The following is an 11624-nucleotide window of genomic DNA, read 5'->3' as shown; positions in this document are numbered from 1 at the left end:
ACTACCTACCCAGAAGACATCACCACCCAGGGGACATCACCACCCAGGAGATATCACCACCCAAGGGACATCACCTACCCAGGGGACACCACCACCCAGGAGACATCACCACCCAAGGGACATCAGCTACCCAACAGACATCACCCCCCATGAGACATCACCACCCAGGAGACCCCACCACGCGGGGGACATCACCACCCGGGGGACATCACCTACCCTGGGGACATCACCACCCAAGGGACATCACCTACCCAGGGGACATCACCACCCAGGAGACATCACCACCCAGGAGACATCACCACCCAAGGGACATCACCTACCCAGGGGACATCACCACCCAGGAGACATCACCTACCCAGGAGACATCACCACCCAAGGGACATCACCTACCCAGGGGACATCACCACCCAGGAGACATCACCACCCAGGAGACATCACCCACCCAAGAGACACGACCTACCCAGGAGACATCACCACCCAGGAGACACTACCTACCCAGAAGACATCACCACCCAGGGGACATCACCACCCAGGAGATATCACCACCCAAGAGACATCACCTACCCAGGGGACATCACCACCCAGGAGACATCACCACCCAAGGGACATCACCTACCCAACAGACATCACCCCCCATGAGACATCACCACCCAGGAGACACCACCACGCGGGGGACATCACCACCCAGGGGACATCACCTACCCTGGGGACATCACCACCCAAGGGACATCACCTACCCAGGGGACATCACCACCCAGGAGACATCACCACCCAAGGGACATCACCACCCAGGGGACATCACCACCCAGGGACATCACCTACCCAGGAGACACTACCTACCCAGGAAACATCACCACAGGGGGGACATCACCACCCAAGGGACATCACCTACCCAGGGGACATCACCACCCAGGAGACATCACCACCCAGGGGACATCACCACCCGGGGGACATCACCACCCAGGGGACATCACCTACCCAGGAGACATCACCACCCAGGGGACATCACCACCCGGGGGACATCACCACCTAGGGGACATCACCTACCCAGGAGACATCACCCACCTGGAGACACTACCTACCCAGGAGACATCACCACGTGGGGGACATCACCACCCAGGGGACATCACCACCCGGGGCATCACCACCCAGGGGACATCACCTACCCAGGAGACATCACCCACCCGGAGACACTACCTACCCAGGAGACATCACCACCCAGGGGACATCACCACCCAGGGGACATCACCTACCCAGGAGACATCACCACGTGGGGGACATCACCACCCAGGGGACATCACCTACCCAGGAGACACTACCTACCCAGGAGACATCACCACCCAAGGGACATCACCTACCCAGGAGACATCACCACCCAGGAGACACCACCTACCCAGGAGACATCACCACCCAGGGGACATCACCACCCAGGGGACATCACCACCCGGGGGACATCACCCACCCAGGAGACACCACCTACCCAGGAGGGCAGGTAGAGGAAGCTTCTTCCTGACACACTTCATCACCCAGGCTGACACTGAAGCCTCCAGTCCAGGACACAACCAAATATTTTTGGCAACAATAGAGATACGTAGAGACGGAAAGTTTTATTCCCCAGAATGGCAGGAAGCGTCTCCCCATAACCGAAAGATGGTGTGGGCACTGGGGCTGCACCTCCAGGAGGTAAGCGAATGGGGGGCGTGTGACAGAGAGGAGAGACTTCAGAGGTGTGCTTGTGGAAATCACCGCAGGGGACACACTCGACTCCGTGCCAAGCACATCTCTGTGTGTATCCCGCACAATCGGGACAGGAATGCTAAAGCCCATTTCCCAGCTGGCCTTGCGGTGGGGACCAGGGTCCATCAGGGCAGGAGTCAGCGGTGGGCAAGGCTCACACCAGGAAATCTGGCCTCGGGCAGCTCTCGGATGGCACCTGTGGGTTTTGGCCCGAGCGCCACGTGGGGGAGGGGGCCGGGGCGTTTCCGGCTGGATCCCTGACCCTGCTCCTGGCGAGCACGTCCCCGGCTGTCCTGGGATTGTGAAGCCACCTAACACTTGCTCCTTTAAAAGGCTGACTTGGAACCCCCGATACGCGGGAAAGCGGCGCTCGGAATGCTGGGTCTTGTATGCAAATCTCTGCCCAGCTGCTTCAGGAACTCCATGCTAAACCTTTCTGCAGTTGGATCTTACTTAAACCTGAAAGTATCAACAGCAGAAGAAAGCCTCGGGGCAGGTATTGCTTAAAATCCCCTTCCAGCCTCACTCTGTTGAACGGACTTTGTGTTTTCAGTGTACTCTATCTGTGGCCAACCAAAAGTTAGAAATGATCGGCTCTGGAGGACAACCTCGGCGTGCACCAATGCACTGTGGCACAACTCCAACATGAATTAATTAACAGAAGGCTCTCTGGGGATAAAAAGACAACCTTGTGGAAGTAAAAGGTCCGTAAATGTTGTCTGAATTGATCGATGTTTGCACAAACTTCTTGCCTGAAATCCGTGGACACAGTTGTTGAAATCCTGTCCTTGCTTCGTTTTATGGAGACAAGTCTCCCCTTGTAAATGAGAGCCATGTTCCATGACCACGGGGTGCACTGCCAATGCCATTTTTATATACTCATTTTCACGGAGTTTTTCAAATTCTGCACTTTCTGACTCGTCTGACACAACTGGTTTCCGCTGGATAACCGACTTGTACTTGACCAAAAGGAAAATGAACTTGAGTGAAGGACCGGTTGGGCCCATCCATCGCCGGGAGTGGCTCCATGCCCAATGCGGCCTCTGCCCCTCAGTTCGACGCCATCGCCTGGTCCATAAGCTGCATGGTCTGCCCTCCCCTTTAATCTCCACCCTGGCTGAGAATGATTCTAGCAGACTCTTAACCACAGAAAACACAGTGATGGTTACCAGAGGGGAGGTGGGGAGGGGGGTAGAAACAGGTGACGGGGATTGGGTGATGAGCACAGGGTGCTATAGAGAGGTGTTGAATCACCCTAATATACACCCAGAACTAATATTACACTGTATGTTAACTAACTGGAATTTAGATAAAAACTTGAAAAAAAAGATGATGATTCCAGAGAACAGGGCCTATGTATCATCCACCTCTCCAGAGGCCACGGGAATTTGCCCATGATGAACAAACACTAAATATGTTGTCCTAAATGAATGATTCCAGAAAGAATCACCCGCAGGCGGTGATAATTTGCATTTGACAAAAAAAGGAAGCCATGACATGCCTCCTGGCCCCCTGCATCAAAAGCAAATCCTGACAGGGGTGCCTGGGTGGCTCAGTCGGTTAAGCATCTGACTTCGGCTCAGGTCATGATCTCGTGGTCTGCGAGTTTGAGCCCCGCGTCAGGCTCTGTGCTGACAGCTCGGAGCCTGGAGCCTGTTTCAGATTCTGTGTCTCCCTCTCTCTCTGACCCTCCCCTGTTCATGCTGTCTCTCCCTGTCTCAAAAATAAAATAAACATTTTTAAAAAATTAAAAAAAAAAAAAAAAAAAAAAAGCAAATCCTGACAGAAGTGAAGTCATTGCTGAGGGCTGACATCGCACCTGATGTGTGCGTACCAAGGTCTAAGTCCAGCTAGGGGCAAAAGGAAACCCAGGATGTGTGTGGGAAGTGAAGAGACAACTGTTTACCAGTTATATTTGCACGTAGGGGCCGCTCACAGAGGCAGTGGCTTTATTTAGCTTAAAAATCAGGGGCGCCTGGAGCCTGTTTCAGATTCTGTGTCTCCCTCTCTCGGCCCCTCCCCCACTCACACCCTGTCTCTCTCTCAAAAAGTAAAAATGTTTTAAATGTCTTAAAAACTTTTTAATATAAGTATAAAAAGTAAATAAAAATCATGGTAAATAAAAATCATCCGACTTCGGCTCGGGTCATGATCTCGCGGGTTCGTGGGTTCGAGCCCCGCGTCAGGCTCTGTGCTCACAGCTTGGAGCCTGGAGCCTGCTTCGGGTTCTGTGGCTCCCTTTCTCTTCCCTTTCCCTCCTCATACTCTCTCTCTCTCTCAATAATAAATCAACATTTAAAAAAAAATTCTTTTTAATAAATAAGTAAATAGAAATCGAACTAAGCCCCCCAGTGACCAACAATGACAACGTCCAGAGCGTGACCGCTTCCTTTCCTGGGCCAGGGCAGCTCAGGAGCCCATCACAGCGGAGGGCGCCATCGTCCGCAAGCCTGGGCTGCCCGGCTCCGCCCTCTGGACCCCCCCATGGGACCCTCCAGGCGCCACGGCAGACACGGTGACCTGTTTCCCCAGCGGCAGCCCGGCAAGGCCCCCGCCACGCACCCCTCACTGCCCACAGCGTGGCTCATCTGCTCAGGCTCAGGGACTCCCCTACCTCGTTCCAGAAATGTGCGAAATCAGACACCCTGAGGGACAAACTTCACCAGTGGGGCCAGGAGCGGGGGGTAAGTGCTTCATCCTTACCTGCCCCGTGTGTGATTCTGACACAGGGCCCAACAGATTCCTGGGAACTCTTGGAATTTTGACCCAACAGCTCAGTCCACAGTGAGTGCTTGCAGGGTTTGGGGGGTCCCCATGACCAGCCTCAGGCTTGATCATTCACTGGAAGGACTCCCAGAACTCGCTGGAATCTGTTATGTTCGTGGCTGGGGTTCACCAGAGGGAACATCAGCCACGGGAAGAGGCTCACACGTGGGTCCGAGAATGTTCCAAGTCGTCCTCTCCTGGGGGAGCCATGGGCAGTGCCCACTCCTCCTGGCATTCACGTGCACACAGTACTGCCAACCCGCTCACCCAAGCCCTGGTGTCCAAAGCCCTGGGGCTCAGGGACGTGGCCGTGACCTCCAGTCGAGCACTGACCTTCAGTCACCAGCCACCCTGGAGGTCAAGCTGACACTGTGTGACCCAAGGGCCCCACCCGATCCCACTGTCAGCAAAGACCATCTGGCGTGGCCCAAAGCCACAAAGCATCCCACCGGGCACGACATTCCAGCGGCCAGAGACCCGCTGGAGGGTTGATCCTCTGCTGCTAGACAGGACACGGACACGGCGTGCCCCACGTTGTCGTGCAGGTGGGTCCAGCGAAACGCTGCCCCTGAACTTGAGGACATCTGAGCAACCCAGGCAGGAAAAATCTCCCAGGCAGCCCCGCGGCCACTCTCACTTACTATTCAAGTGTAGAAGTGCGATGAATACACTTAAGAAATTGAAATGTGGTTTTCAGCACATAATTGTTTCTCTTCTCCTCTGCTTTACCGAAGACTCGTGAGATCAATAAATAGTATTTACCCACAAGCTGTTGATCTCACTGCCTCTGCTCCTCCGAGGGGTCACAGCACTTTTAACAACAGGCATCATCAAGAAGGAAAGGAAAACAGAGCGTCAGAGCAAAGTCACCTTCACCTGGGGCGGGATTGCCTTTCGTGGTGCCCCCCCACCCCCACCCGAGGTGAGAGGCCTGGGCGGGCGGCACCAGGCCAGCGTCTCCCGGCCTTCGTGCATACTTCTGCGACCTGGGAGGGAAGTCACGGAACTTTGTGTGTTTGTTTCTGGGGGACTCGGGCATTAGGCGACACCAGCCAGGGCCGGAAGATGCACGAGCGGCCAAGTGATGACACAGGACTCCACACTCAGGCCAAACCATCCGCTCTTGCCGTCTGGAAATTCTGAATAATTTCCGCACCAGGGGCCAAGCAATCGGTCAACGGATGCCAAGGGGGCCTGGCGAAGGGTCACGGTGTTGAATGCGTGGAGAAGACTTGTACAAGGCCCCGCCCTCAGGCACGGACCCGGGGAGGGGACAGTCCCTCTGGGGCAGCAGAGGCACCAAGAGGCCGCCCCACGGCCGTCAGCCCGCAGGCCCGAGAGAACGCATGAAGGCTGCAAACTGCCTGGCCAAGCGTGGCCTGCCCTGACCTGCCGTGTCCGTGGCTTCCGAGAGGCCAGGACTGCGCCCTCCAGGGAGATCAGCGGAGGAGGCAGAAGCAAGTCTGCCCTGAACCTAGACACCCACACCCCTTTCTCAGACACGCACACCCCTGTCTCCCCATGTCTACCCCAGGGGGCCCTGGCTGCATTCCCAGCAGCCTACAATCGTAGGGTCGTTGCGTCCCAGGAATCATGCTAAGCCCCATCCATGCAGTCCCGCCCGCGTGAGGTGGGCCCCAGCGTCCTCATTTTACAGGACAGGGTGACGGGGCAAGACCTGCTCACCACACCATCAGGCCGAGGAGCCCAGGGGGCTTGTGTGGCCGGGATCAACCACATGTGTTCCTGGATCTTGCTGTGGGTTGGACTGCCTTTCCCCAAAATTCGTACGTTGGACTCCTAACCCCCAGGGCCTCCACACGTGACCTTATTTGGAAACGGGGCCATCGCAGATGGGATTCGGCAGGTTAAGATGAGGTCATGCTGGAGCAGGGTGGCCCTAATCCAATGTGACTGGTGTCCTCATAAGAAGGGGAATGTGGACACCGACAGGTGCAGGGGAATACCACGTGGGGACTAGCGTTCTCTGCCACAAGCCCAGAGACCACCAGACTCGGGCGAGGGGAGGGGAAGGGAGAGGACTCGAGCACATCCTTCCCCAGCACCTGCGGTGGACCTGGCCCTGCCTCACCTGGATCTCAGACGTCTGGCCCCAGACTGAGAGACAATGAACTTCGGTTAAGCCGCCCTGTTCGAGCGCCTTTGCCCCGGCAGTCGCGGGAAGCTAACCCAGGTCTCCCAGCCGTTGTCCCGGGTTTCCGCGTTATCATCACAATATTCCAGGAGAGCCACGGGGTGGCCCTCATCGTATCCATTCCAACCGCACCCGAGGCCCGAAGAAGTGAAACGGTTCCCCGAGACCATGCTGCGCGCCAGGAGCGGAGCAGGGGACTAGAACTCGGGGACCTCGTCTTCTCTGAGGCTCTTTCACAGTCTCATGAGGCCAGAGTCGGGAACCCAAATTGTTTTCGGGAAAACATATATTAGAGATATACATCAGAAGCACCTCGGGGCGCCTGGGTGGCGCAGTCGGTTAAGCGTCCGACTTCAGCCAGGTCACGATCTCGCGGTCCGTGAGTTCGAGCCCCGCGTCGGGCTCTGGGCTGATGGCTCAGAGCCTGGAGACTGTTTCCGATTCTGTGTCTCCCTCTCTCTCTGCCCCTCCCCCGTTCATGCTCTGTCTCTCTCTGTCCCAAAAATAAAATAAACGTTGAAAAAAAAAAAAAATTTAAAAAAAAAAAAAAAAAAAAAAAAGCGCCTCAAATGTTTCATAAGTAACAGCAGCATCACAGCGCGGACGCAGGGCTGGGACACCAACCTTGGTGTTTTGAGTGGTGAAGACTGCAGACTGGCCCAACCACCCACTCGTTTTTCAACATCTCACTTTTCCAACTGGGGGACTAAATATATGAACAGACAATAGCCAGACTGTATGTGACCACAGCTCTGGCCCCCAACCCGCGGCCACCAGTCGGGGAAGCCAAGCCGCGGTCTGCAGCCACCAGCCCCAGACGGCCAGGCCTTGATCAACACCCGCCAGCTTCCACCTCCAACTTAGGACTGACGGGGAAAGCCAAATACGCCACCCCCAACCAACCGCGTAGGATCCTGCTTCTGGTCAGCCCTCCTGACTTCCCCACACCCACGGCCCCCAGCGGGGCGCACCTGACCCCCTTTTCCACGGGGCGGCTCCCCTCTGCCAGCTCGGAGTCCCCACCCGGCACGCGCGATGGTGGCCGAGCCCCTCCGAAGAAAACAGCCATGACTGTTCTCATTTACTTCATTTATTTCCACACAGCAAAGCTTTGCCTTCTTTACCACAAATTTTTTCTTCCAGAACCAAAAGGAAAGCAGATTTCATTTTATATTTTCCTCTACATCCTCCACGAGAGATGCCACCACGTCACATGGCCAGAGGGCAGGCAGCCAACCGCCAGAGTTCTCCCGGGCTGAGAGAGCCTCCGTCGTCGAGAACCGACCCCAACCTCCAAAGGTATGAATCAAGAAAACATCTGAACATAAGTAACATCTGGAAACTCTTTGCCCTGACCACAAACATGATGCCCACCGAAACTACTAAAATGAACAGAAATTATTTTCCTCTTTAAGAATATTCCCCAAAGTGGGGCGCCTGGGTGGTTAAGTGTCCGACTTCGGCTCAGGTCATGATCTCACGGTTCGTGGGTTCGAGCCCCACATCGGGCTCTGTGCTGGCAGCTCGGAGCCTGGAGCCTGCTTCGGATTCTGTGTCTCCCTCAATGTCTGTGCCTCCCCCTCTCGCACTCTGTCTCTCTCTCAAAAATAAATAAAACATTAAAAAAAAAAAAAAAAAAAAAGAATATTCCCCAAAGCACAGAACTTATAGAACACTGGGCGTTCTCACTTGAAAACAAAGGATGAATCGACATAGCATCACATCATATTTATTTTTATCCTACTCATCAAAAGGGGTTGTTTTCACTAAAAACTAGAAATTAGACATCACAGCGATGACCACACCATCAACTGCCACGCGGATAACACTGTAGGAATCACCGGGCCCCCCCCAAATCCCTTCCCTTTGGGGCATTTTGTTTATATTTGAAATTCCAGTAAATGAAAATTGTGCCCTTAAGGAACAAATGTCTGCCTAAATGCGGTCTGAGGAGAGTAACAGACTGAACATCTGCGTTACCTCGGATGAGTATGAGCCTAAGAAATGAGCGACCACAAAAAGAAACACGAGACAGCCATCTGTCCGTCTTTCTGCGAAGCACCAAAATAGCCGCTGGAACTTAATGTCCCTCACTTACCACCAGTGACCACCAGAAGCACCATTAGGAGTTCTCTTCAGCTCACGATACAAGTAATATTCCGAAGAAAAAAGTTTTTAATTTTTTTAACTTTATTTATTTTGAGAGTGAGACAGAGCGGGGGAGGGGAAGAGAGAGACTTTTTTTTTTTTTTTTCCTAAACAAAGTCCTTTTTAGAAACCTCATCTTCTCTCTCACAGAACAGTCTATCAGGGGCAGAAACACAGGCGTCCCTCCACCGACACCCCCTCGTGAAGGCAGCTCTTCCGGGGGGACCCCAAGTTCCCTGGCGGTCTAGTGGTTAGGATTTGGTGCTCCCTCTCTCCCGGGGGGAACCCACATAGACGGGTGTCCCCAGCTCTGGCCTCCGGAGCCTGGGGCCGAGAGCCATCACCCCTGTAGGCTTCCCAAGTGATTAAGAGCTCTTGGCCCTTGAGTAAAGAGACACCCTGCACCTTCGCACGAGCCTCCCGAACATGTCTGGCCCTGGAACTTGCTCCTTCCTCTGCTGCACCGAACACGCTCAGAAGCAATCGTTTCCTAGCACGCCATGCACGGCTCACTGCGAGCAGGACTGCGTAAGTCGCTGGTCTCCTCCAGGGGTCGCGGGTGGGATTCCCGTGTAGCCCAGCACGCCTGCCACTGTCCCACACACAGACTGGAACCCTCACGCCCGTGAGTCAGGCAGTGCAGGTCCTCAAGGGGACGAGGTCACCGGCGTCCCACAAACCATCTCTGGCACCGGGGTGCGAACACCAAGCCCCTTTCCTGCTCTGTTCAAACCGGCCACGAGCATTCACTCCTGGTCAGGAACTGAATAGACAGAATTCCAGGATTCACAGCTGGAGGCTTTCCAGAACCATCTATGGTGAACAGAGGAGTTTAAGATTTCAAGAGAAAACTATAGGCTTAAAAACGGATAGCCTTTTGTGTGAATGTATCAGTGACTTTCTTTCTTTCTTTTTTTTTTTTTTAAGGAAAAGCAAAAAACAAAAACCCTGAAAAACTGTTGTGGGTTGTGGTTATTAAGCCCTATCAATATTGTTACCCCACGTCATGAAGCGAATTTCCTAAGGTGTCATCGCAAGATCAGGCACCCACACTTAACCGTGTTGTGAATGTAACTTTTCAGGACGCTGGCACCCAAATTCATTACACAGGTCACCACGCGGGGTTGGGTGACCACGCTATGTTACAGGGCACGCTCCCACCTGGAAACAAGGCTGTCCGTTGAGTCTGCACGCAAGAGCTTGTCGGCCCTTTTAGAAGTCAATGATCTGGGGGCGCCTGGGTGGCTCAGTCGATTAGGCGTCCGACTTCAGCTCAGGTCATGATCTCGCGGTCTGTGAGTTCGCGCCCCACATCGGGCTCTGTGCTGACAGCTCAGAGCCTGGAGCCTGCTTCGGATTCTGTGTCTCCCTCTCTCTGACCCTCCCCTGTTCATGCTCTGTCTCTCTCTGTCTCAAAAATAAATAAACGTTAAAAAAATAAAAAAGAAAAAAAAAAAGAATCTTAAAAAAAGACTTAATTAAAAAAAGTTACTCGACAGTCAACCAGGACCATGAGCTGCATATTTCTAGAAAGTTTATAATGCTGTTAATCTTTGCCATTAGGGGACATTTAAGTTGTACGTCCTACTGCAATAACATTCTTAAACTCTAATTCAGAGAGCTGTAATTATATCACGCAATGATGTTTCGATTACCTATAAAGTTTAATTTACTGCGGACATAAGACGTAATAATACATGTGAAAACCTACTAATTTTGTTCAAGAAAATGGCTACATAATCAGAAATGCAAGCACATAGACTAGCCCAGCTGAGATGGGAAACATCAGTGGAAAATATCACTTAGTCGTTTGTACATTTACAGCTCACCACTTATTTCCCTAGATGGCTTATTTCTAATTATTATGAGGAGTACTGTACACCATGCTGTCATCCTAAATTCTTTGACAGTTCTCGAGTATCACTCGTAACGGGCAAATCACAGTCGCTCTTTTTCTGCAAAAGAAATAAAGCACCGTGCTAAGAATGCAAAAGACCGACTATTTCTAAATACAGCGAGAGAAATTATCTTTGTTTTTACGCTGAAAACTGCATCCTAAATTTCACAAAGTCTATTCCCTACCTTCATCCAGAGATCATAGTTTCCGATTGTTCGGATTTCTGATTCCCTCCGACACACCTCATCGACTTTGCCCGCTGTTTTACAGAGTAAGACATCAGACTCTGCCCTTCATGCATACGTTAGCCAGCCCCAGACCAGCGTTCACGTCCAGCCGACTTCACCTCTCCCGTTCCAGGTTCGCTCAGTGACTCCAGAAAAGCTACAGCTCTGGGCACAACCTCCCAGGCGTGTCTGTGCGAATCTCATCATCCCTCTTTACTTGCTTAAGGGCTTTATTCTTTTTTTTTTAATTTTTTTTTTCAACGTTTATTTATTTTTGGGACAGAGAGAGACAGAGCATGAACGGGGGAGGGGCAGAGAGAGAGGGAGACACAGAATCGGAAACAGGCTCCAGGCTCTGAGCCATCAGCCCAGAGCCCGACGCGGGGCTCGAACTCACGGACCGCGAGATCGTGACCTGGCTGAAGTCGGACGCTCAACCGACTGCGCCACCCAGGCGCCCCATTAAGGGCTTTATTCTTAAGAGAAAGACCTGTGCTCGCTTTGGCAGCACATATACTGAAATATGTTAAGAGAAAGACCAAAACTCTCACCCCAGCCCTATCCTGGACACCCTTACGTCCCCCCTGCCTTCCACACCAGGCGTTAGTGCTGCACTGAAAACTGTCCTTGTGACTTGTTCCCGGACCCCTTCTCACCGTGGCTCCCAGGCCCCTAGACAATGTGCAGTCACAAA

General features: G+C 53.1%; 1 long non-coding RNA gene across 1 annotated transcript; it reads right to left on the bottom strand.

Moving 5' to 3' along the window:
- Window positions 1-8875: 8875 nt before the first annotated feature.
- On the bottom strand, window positions 8876-10126 carry LOC123607715. The gene is made up of 2 exons (XR_006716862.1): window positions 9968-10126; window positions 8876-9619 (listed from the first exon to the last, which is right to left on the bottom strand). It is a non-coding gene; the product is annotated as an uncharacterized LOC123607715 (long non-coding RNA).
- Between the last annotated feature and the right edge of the window lie 1498 nt (window positions 10127-11624).

Source organism: Leopardus geoffroyi, chromosome A2, assembly GCF_018350155.1.
Source record: "Leopardus geoffroyi isolate Oge1 chromosome A2, O.geoffroyi_Oge1_pat1.0, whole genome shotgun sequence".
NCBI lineage: Eukaryota > Metazoa > Chordata > Mammalia > Carnivora > Felidae > Leopardus > Leopardus geoffroyi.
Note: the sequence above shows the minus strand (reverse complement) of the source record. Positions and strands in the feature narration are given on the sequence as shown.